The 16,735-nt window shown below is 44.3% G+C and overlaps 2 protein-coding genes across 12 annotated transcripts in view; both read left to right on the top strand.

Annotated features, from left to right (window-relative positions):
- The window catches only part of GFOD1 (glucose-fructose oxidoreductase domain containing 1), a 541,281-nt gene that overhangs the window by 33,534 nt on the left and 491,012 nt on the right, over window positions 1–16,735 (top strand). The window lies entirely within an intron of this gene.
- Window positions 1–16,735, top strand: part of TBC1D7 (TBC1 domain family member 7) — a 149,860-nt gene that overhangs the window by 33,249 nt on the left and 99,876 nt on the right. The window lies entirely within an intron of this gene.

Genomic DNA, 16,735 nt, shown 5'->3' with positions numbered 1-16,735 from the left:
AATCAGAGTAAGTGATTAATACCTGGGGGAGCATACAGCTGTGCATATCTCTCTATCAGTGTTATAGAGGGCGGACAATTTATGAGTTTACTCTGTATAAGCTTTATACAGAATAAAATGGATTCATTTTGGGTTTAGGCTCCCAGAAAGACTGACTACTGGGTGCTGGGAAAGTCCCTGTTAACTGAGAAGCCCCTGGGCTAAGTGAATCTGAACTGCAGGGGCATGTGGCCCAACATCTTGGTCTGTGCAGTAGCCAGTTGGTGTGTCTAGCTCAGCAAGATGGGAGTGGAGGTAAGCCTTCTCTTGCAGGGGAGTTTGTTCTCAGTGGTATCCTAGCACATCTAGTGACAATCTTGAAAGAGTTTCTGTGACCAAACCTGTCACAGGGATTTTTTAGGTGACTGAAAGGAGGAAGAACCGTGCTCTCTTCCCACACCCATAGCACTCTGTCTCTCAACCCACAAACTCCTCTGCTGGGCTGACTGTATCAGCTGCCACCTGTCTGGGTGACTTTAATCCTTGAACAATGTTTAGATGATAATGCAATAAATGATCTCTCTCTGCTTCTTGCTATCTCTATTCATTTCCTTGCCATCTAAGCATTATTTGTAACAGGCTAAGAAGATACAAGCAGGTGTACATGTTAATATCTTACTGCATAATACAGTAAAAATGTACTCTTACATAGTAAATCAGATTAGTCTTGCCATTAGAAAGTATTCTACCCCTGCATGTTAGTATTATTTAAATGCGGATATTTTGCAAGCACAGATGTGCTGTGGTATCCCTAGTGCCAGGGTGGCTGTGCTCTTGAAGGAGTCATAGATCATTGCAAAGAAATTTAGAGCATTTACAGGGTTGATGGACTGGAAGTACCTTTGTTTTCATTATGATGACAGTACTGCCCTGGTCATACCACATCATAGGTGTAAACATGATTGACTTAGCAGGGCTATAGCTGTTCATATTTGGACATATTGCTTAGAAAAACAAATAAGCATTGTATTTCTGCCTAACTCTCTTACATTTTTATTGCTTCAGACGCTCATAGAAATTTGATATGGAAAAAGCCTATTAGATCATTTAGCCCATCTCCTCACCACTGAAGGGTTGTTCCCTGCAATGCATTTTCTGGTGCAGTCTAGTTTTAAATATCCTAAACAATGGGGCATTCACTTTTTTTCTTGGGAAATAATAACTCAAGACTGGTGGATCTCTCAGCTGGGAAACTATCCTGATATTCAGTCTACATTTTCCGTGTCTTAATTTCATCCCACTACTCCTTGTTACCCATGTAATACCCTAAAAAATTCACAAGAACGACCATCCTCCACCTAGCCTAGTCTCCTGTCTTCTGACAGTGGCTGGTGCCAGACAAGGCAATTTGAGTGATTCACTCCTTGTCATTCAGTTCCAGCTTCTGGCGTTCAGAGGCTTAGGGACATCCAGAGCATGGGGGTTGTGTCCCTGACCATCTTGGTTAATAGCTATTGATGGACCTATCCTCTGTGAACTTATCTAATTTTTTGAACCCAGTTATACTTTTGGCCTTCACAACATTCCCTGGCAATGAGTTCCACTGATTGACTGTGCATTTGGTGAAGAAGTACTTCCTTTTGTTTGTTTTTAAACCTGCTGCCTATTAAATTCATTGGGTGATGCCTGGTTCTTTTGTTTTGTGAGGGGGTGAGGGGAAGAGGCAGTGGGGAAGGAAGGGGGTGGAATATGGCAGGGGGAGGGGAATGTGGGTGTGAGGGGAGGTGGAGGGGGATGGGGAATCACAGGGGGAAGTGGGAGCCCGGCATGCAGTGTCCCCTCAGCAGCAGCTGGGGCTCCTCACACTAAGCTCCTCCACACTTGGATCCTGCAGGGCTGAGCCTGCCCACCCACACCTGGTGCGCCAGGCACAGAGGGTCAGGGCCCTGGGGTGTTTCTGGGGCAGGCCCAGCCCTTGCGCTGTGTCGGGGTCAAGTGCAGCTTCACTGCTGAGTCCCTGTACTGGGAGAGCTGGGGGCTTCAGGGTGATCTCCCACATCGATGCAGCCAGTGACCTGTGCTTCCTACTGCCATGCTGGAGCCATATTTATTGACAACTAAAATTTGCAAAACTTTAAAATATTGTGCACATAATTTTTTGGCACAGAATTCCCTCAGGAGTAATATTTGAATTCCTTCAAAACTCTTGGACGAATACCATCTGATTCTTGTGACTTATTCTGTTTAATCTATCAATTTGTTCTAAAACCTTCTGTACTGACCCCTCAATCTGGGACAGTTCCTCAGATTTGTCACCTAAAAAGATTGGCTCAGTTGTGGGAATCTGCCTCACACTGTCTGCAGTGAAGACCAATGCAAAGAATTAATTTAGCATCTCAGCACTAGCCTTATCTTCCCAGAGTGCTCCTTTAGCACCTCAGGCCATGGCTACACTGGCACTTTACAGCGCTGCAACTTTCACGCTCAGGGGTGTGAAAAAACACCCCCCTGAGCGCTGCAAGATACAGCGCTGTAAAGCCTCAGTGTAATCAGTGCTGCAGCACTGGGAGTGCGGCTCCCAGCGCTGCAAGCTACGCCCGTAAGGGATGTGGTTTACGTGCAGCGCTGGGAGAGCTCTCTCCCAGCGCTGGCACTCTGACTACACTCACACTTCAAAGTGCTGCCGCGGCAGCGCTTTGAAATTTCAAGTGTAGCCATACCCTCAGTCATCCAGTGGCCCCACTGATTGTTTGGCAGGCTTCTGATGTACTTTAAAATATTGTGCTTTTACTACTTGTGTCTTTTGCTAGTTGCTCTTCAAATTCTTTTTTTGGCCTGACAAATTATACTTTTACATTTGATTTGTCTATCTCCTTTCTATGTTCCTCTGTAGGATTTGATTTCCAGTTTTTAAAATGTCTTTTTGTCTCTAACTGCCTCTCTGACTCTCTTGGTTAGCCATGGTGACATTTTTTGTCCTTTTACTTTTTTTTTCTTTCTTAAATTTCATGTTAACATATAGTTTGTGCCTCTTCTTTTTAAAAAGTTTCCATGCAGCTTGCAGGCATTTCACTTTTCTGAATGCTCTTTACTACTTTGTTCTTGTTCTTTACTTCATTTCCATCCCGGATGTTTACACCCTTCATATATCGTTATTGTTAAGGCTAAGTTTTAGTCATGGGTATTTTAGTAAAAGTCATGGACAGGTCACAGGCAGTAAACAAAAATTCATGGCCTGTGACCTGTCTATGACTTGTACTATATACCTAGGATGACCAGATGTCCCTATTTTATAGGGACAATCCTGATATTTGAGGCTTTTTCTTCTATAGGCACCTATCACCCCCCACCCCTGTCCCGATTTTTCACACTTGCTGTCTGGTCACCCTATATATACCCCTGATTAAATCTTGAGTGCTCTGGGGCAGGGGATGGTCCAGGAGTGCCACGGGTGCTCTGGGGCAGGGGTGGCCCGGGGCGCCGTGGGCCCTCTGGGGTAGGAGATGGATAGTGATGCACAATCTGGGATCCCTGCTGAGGGTAGCGGGCTGGCGGGGCTGGCAGACTTCCTAGCTGGCGCTGCATGGCTCCCCGGAAGCGGCAACATGTCCCTCGGCTGCTTGGCAGAGGCACGGCCGGGGGGACTCCGCACACTACCCCCACCTTAAGTGCTGGCTCCGCAGCTTCCATTGGCTGCCCCTACTCCTAGGAGCTGAGGCACATGTCGCTGCTTCCAGGGAGCTCTCCGAAGTAGCGTCGCCCAGAGCCCTCACCTCCGCCCCCACCCCAACCGCCTGCCCCAGGCCTGAGCCCCCTCCCAAACCCAAACTCCTGCTGGGGGATGAGTGAATGCAGTGGCCCAAGACTGCCCCACCAGCAGCTGGTGTGGCTGGTCCAGGGGCTACCCGACCTGCTCACATGGCCTCAGGGCCAGCCGCACTGGCTGCTGCAGAAGTCCCAGAAGTCCTGGAAAGTCACAGAATCCGTCACCTTTGTGACAGACTTGCAGCCTTAGTTATTGTTCCTCTTTGTCTGCTTTTAGAGATTTCTGCACCAACAGATCACACCCACACAAGGGTGAAAGTAACACAGAAGACTTTACCGGTACGGGGACCTGGCTCTGGGCCCCCAGATGGGGTTGGGGCCTTGGTGGAAGGGGGCAGGGCTGGGGTCAGCCTCCCCCAGCCAGCCCATCAGCACCTCCTGGCCCGTGGCGATTTAAAAGGGCTTGGGGCTCCAGCTGCTGCCGCAGTGGCAGAGGCTGGGAGCCCTGGGCCCTTTTAAATTGCTGGGATCCGCAGCTGCCCCTTTTACCGCACCCCCTCGGCAGTGGCCCTGCTGAGGCGGGTGGGCCAAGGGCAGTGACATTAAAGCACTTCCGCTGCAGTGCTTTAATGTCAGCTGTGTACAGGCCGGTACCGGCGGCCACTTCTTACCCGGTATGCTGTACTGGCCTGTACCAGCCCACTTTTCAGTGTCATTGCTGGAGTCCTATCAGTCACCTTACTTGTCAGAGCCTGTCCAAACAGTATTCAGATGACCGTAACACTCTGACTATTGGGACAGAGAATCATTATTAAGTTACACCTTCCTCCAATTGAAGTCACATCAGATTCACATCTAAGTGGCATAGCAATAAGTAGAAAACAGCCTATATATCTTCACAGTTGTGCTTCCTAGAGATTCCATCTGCTCTTCCCTATGCATATCCATGGTAATGGTCAGGGGCTTAGTCCTGCCATGGAATTTGTACAGTTAAATTCCTGCAACTGTTGTGATGCAAATGGAGAGAGTTATTGATGAGATGCCAGTTGGATCATGGGGAAACGACTGCATAATAAAATCAAATTATATTACCCCAAAATGTACACAGTCTTGGGAATGATTAGGTTTTGTTTTTGCATTGTATAGCATCTAGCAAGTTGGCAGGATGTGAGTGGAATCTATTATGTCCATTGATCTTAGCCATGTTTGGTAGACGGAGAATAACCATGATTTTAAACTCTTTAATGAATGGCACATTCTGTTGCTTGCAAGTCTGGCAGTAAGTCTTGTCACTCAAGTGGGTGATATTTCTATCCACATCTGATCAGATGCAGCCAGTTAAAAATTAGCATACTGTACACTTTAAAGAAATGTTTGTTCTATCTCCAGCACTGGAGCTGAAATGCTGCAGTGTGAAGACAGAAGAGTCTCATGGGGGGATGTTCAAATATTAGGCACATACATAGTGCTGTAGGCTCTGTTTTTGAGAGAGTCTGTATATTCAGTCATATCAGGGGCCATTAGGGACAGACATGATGTTTGCATATATATAGCTTGTTAGTGAACACTTATGGAAATATAGCTGGGCTATACTGAAATATAATAAGTGCATGGTGAAACATTGTCATTGCATAATTACAAACAAAGAATGCATATGTACGGTTCTACACTGAAAGATGTAACACATCCTAAAATATGTACTCAATAGTGCTAGCATTACATGTCATATATTGGACTGTTTATGGTGCTCCTGTCAACTGAACTTCTTATCTAAGTTTCAGAGCATCACAAAATCTAGTGGCCTGTGTGAAATGTGTTAGTGGTCTCAGTTCATTTCCTATGGGGGAGGTATCCACATCATATAACGCATGGTGTCCAGAACTGGACACAGTACTTCAGCTGAGACCTCACCAGTGCTGAGAAGAACAAGACAGTTACCTTCTGTGTCTTACGTACAACACTCCTGTTAATAAATCCCAGAATATTAATCTTTTTTTGCAAATGCATTATGTTGCAGACTCATATTCATTATAACCCTCAGATCCTTTTCAGGAGTACTACTGCCAGTTATTCCCCATTTTGTGTGGTGTGTTTTTTTCCCCCGCCTCCTCTTTCTTAAGTGTAGTACTTTGCACTTGTCTTTATTTAATTTTATCTTATTGTTGATTTCAGAACAATTCTCCAATTTGTCAAAATTGTTTTTGAATTCCAGTCCTGTCCTCCAAAGTGCCCGAAATTCTTCCCGCCTTGGGGTTATCCACAGATTTTATAAGCATATCATCTAGTCCAGTATCCAAGTCATTAATGGAAGTATTGAATAGTACTGGACTCAGCACAGACCTCACTTGATTATGTCCCCTCAGTTTGGCAGCCCACTATTGATAACTAAAGTCTGGTCTTTCAACCAGTTGTGCATTTCCCTACTTTGCTTATGAGAATGTCATGTGGGACTGCGTCAATAGACTTACTAAAATCTACTACTTCCCTTGCATCCACTAGACCAATAATCCTGTCAAAGAGGGAAGTTAGGTTGGTTTGGCAGGATTTGATGTTGACAAATCCAGATTGGCTATTACTGTAATCCTACTATCCTCCAGGTACTTGATTGTTTAATAATTTGTTCCAGTATCTTTCCAGGTATTGATGTTAAACTGAATTGTCTATAATTCCCCAGGTCCTCTTTGTTCCCCTTTTTTATTTGCCCTTCTCCAGTCCTCTGGGACCTCATCTGTCCTCCATGAGTTTTCAAAGATAATTATTAACAGTTCAAAGATAGCTTCAGCTAGTTTCTTAAACACCCTACAGTGAATTTCATCAGGCCCTGTTGATTTGAATACATCTAATTTAGCTAAATATTATTCAGCCTGTTCTTTCTCTATTTTGGCTTGCTGTCTTCTGTCTTTCTCTTGCTCCTAATGTACTTATAGAACCTCTTCTTATTGTCTTTCATGTTTCTTGATAGGCTAACACACAAAATGAGTTATACCTTTCTGATTTTGTCCCTATGTGCTTTTGGTATTCTTTTGCTCTCATGCCTAGCCATTTGTCCATGTTTCCACTTTTTGGAGGATTCCTTTTTTGATTTTCAGGTCATTTAGAGAGTTCCCGATAGAGTCATTTCTGCCTCTTACTATTCTTCCTGTCTTTCCTTTGCATTGGGATAGTTTGCTCCTTAAATACTGTCTCCTTGAGAAACTTCCAGCTTTCCTTTTTATGTAGGACTTGAAGGACCTCAAGAACGCATCAAGTTCAATCCCTATGCTGATTCAGGACCAGGTAAACCGAATCATGCAATCTATCATATCATGACACCTTTCACCCAAATTGCCTTCTGCCCTCAGATGTGCAACCAATACCTCCCTGGTAGTCAGAATCCAATCTAAATTGGCTGTCCTCCTGGTTATTTTCTCCATCTTCCTAAACAAAAGGTTGTCCCCAGTACATTGCAAGAACTCACCGGACTCTTTGTGTTTAGCCGTATTCCTTTTCCAACAAATGTCTGGGTAGTTAAAATCCATTGTTACTATCTCATCTTGTGGAGACTGAAACTCGCTTACTCCTCCAGACTGGTTGGTCCCTCCAGATTAGGACATGTTGACATAAAATCTGAGTTAATTGGCCAACAGAGATCTCCCTTATGTAGGGAAATGCTCCTGTGACACCTCCTCCTTAGCTCCTGGCTTAGAAGATGTGGCTGCGATGCTGCTATGCCCATCTGGTCCATGGAGGATCAGCTTGTACTAAGTGTTATATGTATCCCATTGATAAATAGAGGACTTAAGTCTCCAGGGCTGTCAATCTTGCACTTTTGTCAGCCTTAAATTCACTGAATAATAAAGTGCAATTGCCATATTATGAGATCCATATGTGCTGTGTGAAGGATGTATGATACAGTTAAACCATCTGGTTTATACAGAAACTCATCTATAATTCACAGCCCTTCATAAATATGTCACTCTAATCACGCTCATACATCCACTACCCATGTTCTACTTCCCCTGGGTTATTCAGGTCTGACAGCTTCTGAGATCAGACCTTGAGTCTTGTGGCAGATGGCTGAATTTAACTGAATAAATTTGGTTTTCATTTCAGAAGAATACTCCTTGTAATCACAACTGTTTCAGACAGCATCATCTTGAAGTTTTTCAGTTTTCCCCTTAGCATAACTTAAAGTCTATATCAGTCTATTATTTTTGTCAAGGTCTGAATTTCTTGGTCAAGGTTCAGACTCCAGACAAAATAATAATGAAAAGAGGAGATGATGATAAGAGTAAGTAAATAAAAAGGTTTTGGGGTCCATTCAAAAGCGACTGGTGGTCTGGACTTGGCCTGCGGTTCACCTATTGATAAGGCTGCAAGTCTGACATAGAGGTTGCAGATTCCAGGACCTCCGCGACTTCTGTTGCAGCTGGCCCGGGAGCCGCCTGAGCAGTTTGGGCAACCCCTGGGCCAGCTGCACCAGCCACTGCTGGGGCAGTCTCAGGCTGCAGTGCCTTCCTGCTCCCCAGCAGCAGCAGGGGTCTCTGGGTGCCGCTCCCTCCTCCTCCCCCCAGCAGCAATGTGGGTCCCAGGCCGCACGCTGCCACCTGCCTTCCCCTAGCAGCAGTGGGAGTTCCGGGCTGCACACCACTGCCTGCCTCCTCCCCATGGTGCCCCCAGGCAGTCCCCTGCACCGGAGCACCCAAGATTTGTTCTCAGGTATATAGTACAGGTCATGGGCTGTGAATTTTTGTTTACTGCCCGTGTCCTGTCCATGACTTTTTTACTAAAAATACCCGTGATTAAAATGTAGCTTTACCTATTGTCTACCCCTAGTCTATAGCCTACTTATTATGCAGAAGCCATTAATTTTTTTAGTAGAACAGAACTGTGTCTAGCTCCCAACTCCAGCTGTAAGCTTTGGTCCCCTGCAACTGGAACCAGTGCCCTTCTCTCCCCACTAGAGTGTTTTCATTCTATGGTATTTCTTTTGCTTTTATGGGGTGAAGTTGTTAGAGCCTTGATATTAGCTTCAGGCTTTAGTTTGTGGCTTAATTAGTACACACAAGATAGCTTTCTTTAGACTGTACCATACACACATGCTTCTAAGCATATGAGGATATATTTTTAGGCTGTTTCATTATGTGAGACATGGAGCTTTGCAGTGCAGTGTACAACACAAAGCTCTCAGAAAGTAGTATAAATATGTTATGTCTCCTTACCATGAACAAACCTTTGGCCCAGCATCTCTGGACCAGCTGAGCTGTACTTGGTGCAGCTCCAGGGGGGCTGGGCAAAGATGGCATTTAGCCAGCTTGTGTTAATGGCATCTCAATCCTGGGCCTGCTGAGGTCTGCTCTATTTTATACTGGCTGCCAACAGCCCCAAAGAACCATTCTGGCCACCTTGGATCAGCTGTGCACAGGGGCATCCTAGCCATGATCTCTAGGCCAGGAGTTGGGAGGGGGGTGGCATAGGCAGATTTCTCTATAAAAAGGAGAGCTCTGTTGGCCAATTAAGCCAAGTATAAATCAGCTTTGTGGGACAGCACTCCAGAGAGTCTGAGCCTGATACATTTAGAGGAGGTTTCTGTTGTATGGTTATCTTTCACTTTACGTGACCAACTGTTGCATAACGTTGCTGCATTTCAGCGTTAGGCAGAGTGATTCCTGTACACCCTGAGCTTAATTTTGCTCTTGTGTTGTTAAGTTAGTATAAAGTCACTGAAGTCAATGATGTCATGGTGGTGTAAAAATGATGACATTGAGGTCGGTATCTAGCCCATTATTCATAGGTCTGTAAAGATTTGGAGGATCTTGTCTAAATGAAAGGTGGTATAATTTGTAAGTTGCTATTTATTAATTTTCTTTTGTTGTTCAGCTCACAGATGCACAAGTTTTGCATCAGACAGTGCAAACAAGTGCTGAATGTATGTAAGCAAAGTCCCAGTTAATTGCGTATTCAGTGTGATGAGGTTAAAATGGAGTTGTGAAAAGATTGTCTAATTCATACCAGTGAGAATATGTTTCAGGTTCCTCTTGGTGCATGAGCCACAGAATACATGACTCTGTACGACTCTCACAGAGAGATCTTTGGCTCTTTAACGCGAGCTGTCACAGCTCATGCTCATTGGCTCTGGAGGTGCCTGGTTTAATTTCCAGTGTGTCCACCATGAGGTTGCCCATCACAGTAGCTGTAGCTGTATCAGCAAATGGTCTAAATTTAGTAGATTACTTACATTTGTTTCTCTTCTCTTGCTAAGGGGGGAAGCTGGCATCTAGCTAGTATTCAAGAAATGCAAACAAACCAAACCAAAACAACCTGACATGGGAAGAACAGATTCCTAATAAGTTTGTTGAAATCCAGAAACTTTGCAAAAAAGGTTCACATCAGTCGGTGGAAATTTAGCTTCCCAATTCTTTGCTCTCCAGCTTTGTATCCATCCTTGTTGGATGTTTTCTCTGATAACTTTTGTACTCCCACATCATCCCCAAATCCCTGTTTTTCCTCTTTACACATTAATTTGAGTTTAGCAGGGTTGATGCTGGAATACGTAACTGGAGCAAAACCTCTTTACTCCAGTTAAATCCCCTCTTTTGCCCTGTTTTACACATCTCAAGTCCACTTTACAAACAAAGCAAAACTGGGCATTTTCCTACCTAACATTTCTTAATGGCTACCTGATTTGTCTTGCTATCACAAATCAGGTAGGTTAACAATGCTAGTCCTCCCAGTTTAGCTTTTATCACCTGGGATGTTCACAGTTTCAGCAGAGATGGGGCTTATTATGGAACTAGTGTAATATTATGCCCAAAGTTTGTAATGAATCCCCTTCTCCCTAATTTGTTGCTCTGTTAACTTTTAAGTACCTCAGCAACAACAGTAGTCTGATTCAGTCACTTCTACTATGCAGGGTGGGGAAACATAATCCCCAAATATACTGTGAATGCTACCCAAATGATGATAAACAGTCACACCAGGCTGAGGTTGAGACAGGGTGAAAAATTTTAAGAGCTGCCGGACAGTAAGTTACAGAAACATGGTGGTCCACAGGACACTAGTGCGGCTGGAGATGGATCGACAGCCTTTTGATGTTAATGGGAATCTTTCAGTTGATTTCAGTGGGCTTTGGATTAGACCCGTTATTAGCTATGGATGAGATTTTTCAAAAGCACTCAGCACTGGTCTTAAATCGGCCCCCATTGACATTGACTTCAGTGGGAGCAGAAGTAGATCAGTGCTGAGCTTTCTTGACAATCCTTGGGATTTAATGCCCTCTGTTATTTAAGTATAATGGAGCAGGGGTGGGGAGGAATCAATACCTCCAAATCAGGTAAATATTTACAGGATTTAGAGCAGGTATTGTCCCCCCAGGAGATGCAATTTTGTCTGTCTCTCTACACATTGGCCTGAGTACCTGAATCAATGTTATAATTCACTCCCTCTCTATGGGTTTGGCTACACTTGCAGCTGTACAGTGCTGGGAGTTAAAGCGGTCTTCATACAGCTGAGTAGGGAAAGCGCTGCAGTGTGGCCACACTGACAGCTACCAGCGCTGCAATGTGGCCACATTTGCAGTGGTGTAGGGAGTGGTGCATTATAGGCAGCTATCCCAGGGTTCAAGTGGCTGCAACGTACTTTTCAAAAGGGAGGGGGTTGAGTGTGACAGGGAGCGTGGAGGAGACAGAGAGAGTGGATTTTTGGAGCTGACACTGTGTCAGCTCCCTGCCTTGCTAGTTCCGACCCCTTCCCCCACCCCTCTCTCATTCACTAAATGCAAATAGTATCAGAGGGTAGCCGTGTTAGTCTGGATCTGTAAAAGCAACAAAGAATCCTGTGGCACCTTATAGACTAACAGACGTTTTGGAGCATGAGCTTTCGTGGGTGAATACCCACTTCATCAGATGCATGTAGTTAGTTCAATCAGGGAGGATGAGGCCCTGTTCTAGCAGTTGAGGTGTGAAAACCAAGGGAGGAGCTCCCTCGTTATCTCTAGCTTGCTTGCATATATATACCTGCCCCTGGAAATTTCCACTTATGCTCCAAAACGTCTGTTAGTCTATAAGGTGCCACAGGATTCTTTGCTGCTTTTAAATGCAAATAGCTGCCTTTGTTTTTTTCCTCACAGACCAGATAAGCAGCTGCTCCGAAACAGACCCCCCCTGCCCGCCATGCTGCTTCTCTCCTCAAGCAAACACTAGCTGTGGACGTTCCAAAGGGATCCCCCTGCCTGCCTCATTCACAGCAAACAGGATCTGTGTTTGTTTTTTAGATAAGCAGCTCCGGGAGCCCTGAGTTCACAACAAAACAGAGAGGCATCACAACAAAGCAAAGAGTGTTATCTTTACTTAAAAGCATTATGAGAAGGTTCCGGAGGTCAGTTACAGCGTAGTAAGATTAATCACTGTTTACACTGGCACCCCAGTGCTGCAACAGCAGCGCTGTTCTCTTTATTCCTCTCGTCGAGGTGGAGTACATGCAGCGCTGTAGCCAGGGAGATGCAGCGCTGTATGTGCCTTGCCAGTGTGGACAGGGAGTGAGTTACAGCGCTGTAAAGCCACCACCAGCGCTGTAACTCTCAAGTGTAGCCAAGCCCTCTGTGACCAAAAAGATGGAGATGCTTGAAATCAATGGGAGATCTTGAGAAAGGTAAAGCAAGTCCATCTACAGGTCACTGGCCAAAGCTTTTTCAGTTGGTGCTGGCAGTCTCCTGGGGGAAACATAATTATACTCAATCAGAATAAGCCTTAACTTGATGCCAGGGAATGAGATCTAGACCAGAACCCGGCCGCAAAGATCTAAATTGCTACTAGCCCTATAGTACTACTACTGAGGAATGAGATAATGTCTCTTTGCAGGTAGCTTCACATAAGGCAACAAGAATGGGAGCTCTCGTATAGACAAGGGGTCTATTACTTGCCAGCCATTTTTTTTAACATGTCAGCTCTGACCCTTCTGCACATACTAACCAGACCAAAAGAGAGCACAGACCAAAGAAAGTCAACCTCCTTCGAGAAGGTTATGGCAATTCCATCATTTAATTGGAGTGGGGATGGGGATGGTGGTGGGAAAAGCTTTCAGTAAAAGAAAATTGTTAGAGAACAAATCTTCCTGGAAATACAGGAACACAAAAGTTGGCTGTTCTTTCCTGCTAGGGCTATCTGGGACAAACAAGCCTTTCCCCTCATGTCTTCAAAGCCATTGATTTAAGGAAAGAGAGTAATTGTAAGTTGAGGACAATGGATATTTACTTTTGGAAACAATAGACTTGATGGACTGCAAAACGTGACCTAATTTTCAGCAATGCATTGACCTCAGAGCAAAACTGTCTTGGTTTGGGATGGAGAAAAGTGCATTATTTGCCTGAGTTGACCATTTCTTCTGATGTAAATCTCTGCTCTGTGCACAGGGCATGTGTCTATTGGGGAAAATGTATCATGTTAGCAAACCTGTTTAACATTTTAATTAACTAACGGACATGACTTAGAACTTATGGTAGACAGGCAAAACCTGTTTCAAAACTTGGTATTTAGTCATAGTTAATTATATGCTCCCTACTAGAGTTTACCTTGATGAGCTAGCATGTGTTAATACTACAACTGCCCTGCCTCTGCAAGGATTTTAACATTGTGTTTAATGAAACGTTAAACTAGGTATTAACTTTTGGCCACATCTACACCAGGAAAGAAGGGTTTAACATGTTAGTTCAAGTGTATTAGGCCTCGTCTAGATTAGGATGAGAGATGTGGTAGCTAACACATACTAATTAACATGTTCTAAAAGTGTAGTGTAGAAAAGGCAGTGTATCCTCTAACACATGCTAACTGGTTGACTTAAAGCCTAGGCTCCCCTCTCCCCCGATCAGTTTAACACATGTTAAAGGCACATGGCCTTGTCAACACTAGATTGGTTAGCACATTTTGGTTAGTATATGCTAAGGTCACACCTTTAAATCCCAGCTGAGACAAAGCCTTAGTTAACAAGCTTTCTAACATGATGCATTTTCTTCAGAGTGAAATTCAACCCTCTCTGCAAGGAGCCTGGGGCTAGAAAGGAGAGGCGTTCAAGTGGGGCACTGACATCAATGCTACCTCATTTCCCTTAGTTATTGTTCCTTCTTACTGTGCTCCAACGACACGTATCTGTAGTATCTGGAGCCAGGAAGGGAGGTAGTGGTGAGGATCATGTGGGTTCCAATCGGTTTGAACAGCAGCCATTTCCCTGCCATGCTCAGGGATTTAAGGCAATTGGCTCCATGTAGACCTAGCCCTCTTGCATTCATTTGTAGCTTTGTAAGGCCTAGGCAGACACTTTTTTCCCCTCACCTGCAGAGAAGAACTAGAAACTACTGATAATTCTAAGAAAGCTAGTGTTTGGAATGTCAGAAGTAGTCTTGGCAGAGATGGATTAATGGGCACACTGTGGGTAAGGTGTCCAAAGGCGCATGCCAAATGCAGTGGATGACATGGTCCTGCTGTTTACGAGGGCTCCCATGAAATTAAAAACCAAGTTTAGTGTGAATCTGGTGATGAAATGCACATGATAAATAACACATGCGCAGTATCAAACAACAAGCCACATATACAAATCTGAAATGGACAAAATAGCAACAATTCTAACGTGTAGCCAAGAGCCTTGTCAACATATTATTGCACACTGTGTACACTACACAGGTACCTGAAACATACGTAGAAGTAGATCCAAAACAGAATAACTGAAGTCCATCTTCACCCATGTTTTGTGAGTTTGGATAAATGGGACTTGGAGCTGAACCACTTTAGCTTTGGACTTTGGATTTGCAAAGCTGAGATCCAATCAACTATGCTTTACAAAACCCCAAACCCAAGCCCTGTTGGTGCTCGTATTTGTTGTGCACACTCACACGTGTCCTCTCTACTGCAGACAAGCTCCACACCTCCAGGGACAGCCAGCTGTATTATAGTGTCTTCCCAAACAGGGTCATTATAGTACACTCCAATAACCACAGTGTATTTTGACTTACTGCTTTGAAAGTGTGAGGCAGTATAATTCTCAGTTCGTATCTATGTTGAAGTCTCTGATACCGCTAGGGAGCTCAGGTAGGTCCACTAGGCTAGTGTATGTGGTCGTAGCTTGTGTGCCTGGGGCAGCCCTCACTGAAATGCCAAGGTCAGGGCAGGCTGGAAAAGGGAGAACAGATACTCTCCAAACTGGTGGTTAACACTGAAGTTAAACTTACCCACCAGTCACACACTGTGCTTCTGATTCCCCACACTGGTTATTAAGAAGCTGAAGAAGGAAATCACACAGGCCCCTTTATTGCATTCCAGTTCTCTGGCTCCCAGTCAGCACACAGGCCCAGTAGAGTGAGAAGTTATTTAAAAACTCTGCTCACTATACAAAATGTTCTTCTGTCCCCAGAAGGCCAGTCACACTGCCAGGTCAATATCCATTTGGATCTTACCTAAAATACCATGTTGCCAGCCAATCCTTTATCATCTAAAACTAAAGGTTTATTATACAAGTCTGTCGCAACTTATGCGCATTTAACATGCGCAATTTCAACTTTACGCGTACGGCTGGAGTCGGGGGGCGTGGCCTCAAGCAGGGGGGCGTGGCCTCAAGATTTAAAGATCCTGGGGCACCAGCTGTGGCTGGGAATCCCAGGGTCTTTAAATCACCCAGGGGGCTCCCAGCTGCAGAGGTGGCTGATAGCCCCTGTGGAAAACTATAGGGCCCCAGGCTCCAGCCACCGTGGAGCTCCGGGCCCTTTAAATGCCAGCCCCAGCCCGACTGCCAAAGCTGCGGGCGGGATTTAAAGGGCTCCTCCGAACTCCCCACCCACAGTAAAGTTAATTCAGATTAAGATAGGGTATGAATTTAAAGTGGAATAGCTATTCCTGACTGATTCCCTGTGTAGACACTCTTATTCTGGAATCAGTGCTTTATTCCAAATTCACTTCAGCCATTTTGGGTTGAGGGAGTGACACAGTCTGGAATAGTTTCTTTCAAAATAAATACTTATCTACATGGGGGAGTTATTATCTCTGAAGGGCAAGTCCATTTAGATCTGACAATATGTTTTTACGTCTGAGAGATCATTAAGCATTTAGTGTTTAACTAGAGCTGCAGGTTAAACTCTATAGGTCTGGAATTTGTATGTGTGAAAATGAAATAATTTAGGTGAAATTTTTGAGTTCATTTTTATGTCCGCTCAGCTTTTATTGCCATTTCCTCTCTCTCCTCCCCCAGCTCAAATGAAACACATGGTTAAGCTAGTGCTACCACAATATGTGAATTCTTAGCTGTGACCTCTTCCACCTGGTAACGAATTGCAGCAAATAAGTGCTTCTCATTTCATGATTAAACACAGGGATTAAATGATTAATGTAAATGTAGATAGGGTATACTGTAGATAGATATCTACAAGATGTCTTGTGGTAAAGGTTTAATAGGCTATTTGTACTATGGCATTGTTGCTGAGAGGGAATTTAGAATTACACATCACAGGGGACAAGAATGAGGCTAATGTTTAACTTTCTTTTCTGTTGCCACCATGTGTTTTATTATGGTCATGAAAGCAGGTATATTGACAGTTTCTTTTCACATGTACACTCAACAGAGGGAGTGACACTGAAACAAAAAGAGTGATTTTTTTAAAAAAGAAGAAACAGTTGATTTGGCTGCAAAAACCTATTTCTTGGAAGCAGTAGTTTTGTGATTTCTCTATAGAACACAGACAGACATACTCATTCCCTTCCCCAACCTCTTCCCTTTTTAATGTATTTTTGGATGTATTGCATTGGGGAAAAATGGCCTGCAATTAAAGGAAGGATTTAAATGAAAGTGCTTTGTGTTATTGGCATATGAACCTTGATGGGTCAGACAGCCCTGTCAGCCTCAAGCAAGCTTTCTTATGCTGTAGTTTTGTTTTACATTCTGGCCACTGATCCGTGGTAAAGTTCTTAACTGGTGCACTCCGGAAACAGTATTACTGAGAGTTTATGGGCAGGCTGTGTTTTTGAGCAGACAC

This window comes from Gopherus flavomarginatus, chromosome 2 (assembly GCF_025201925.1).
Source record: "Gopherus flavomarginatus isolate rGopFla2 chromosome 2, rGopFla2.mat.asm, whole genome shotgun sequence".
Taxonomy (NCBI): Eukaryota; Metazoa; Chordata; order Testudines; family Testudinidae; genus Gopherus; species Gopherus flavomarginatus.
The sequence above is the reverse complement of the archived record's forward strand: the minus strand, read 5'-3'. Positions and strand labels throughout refer to the sequence as shown.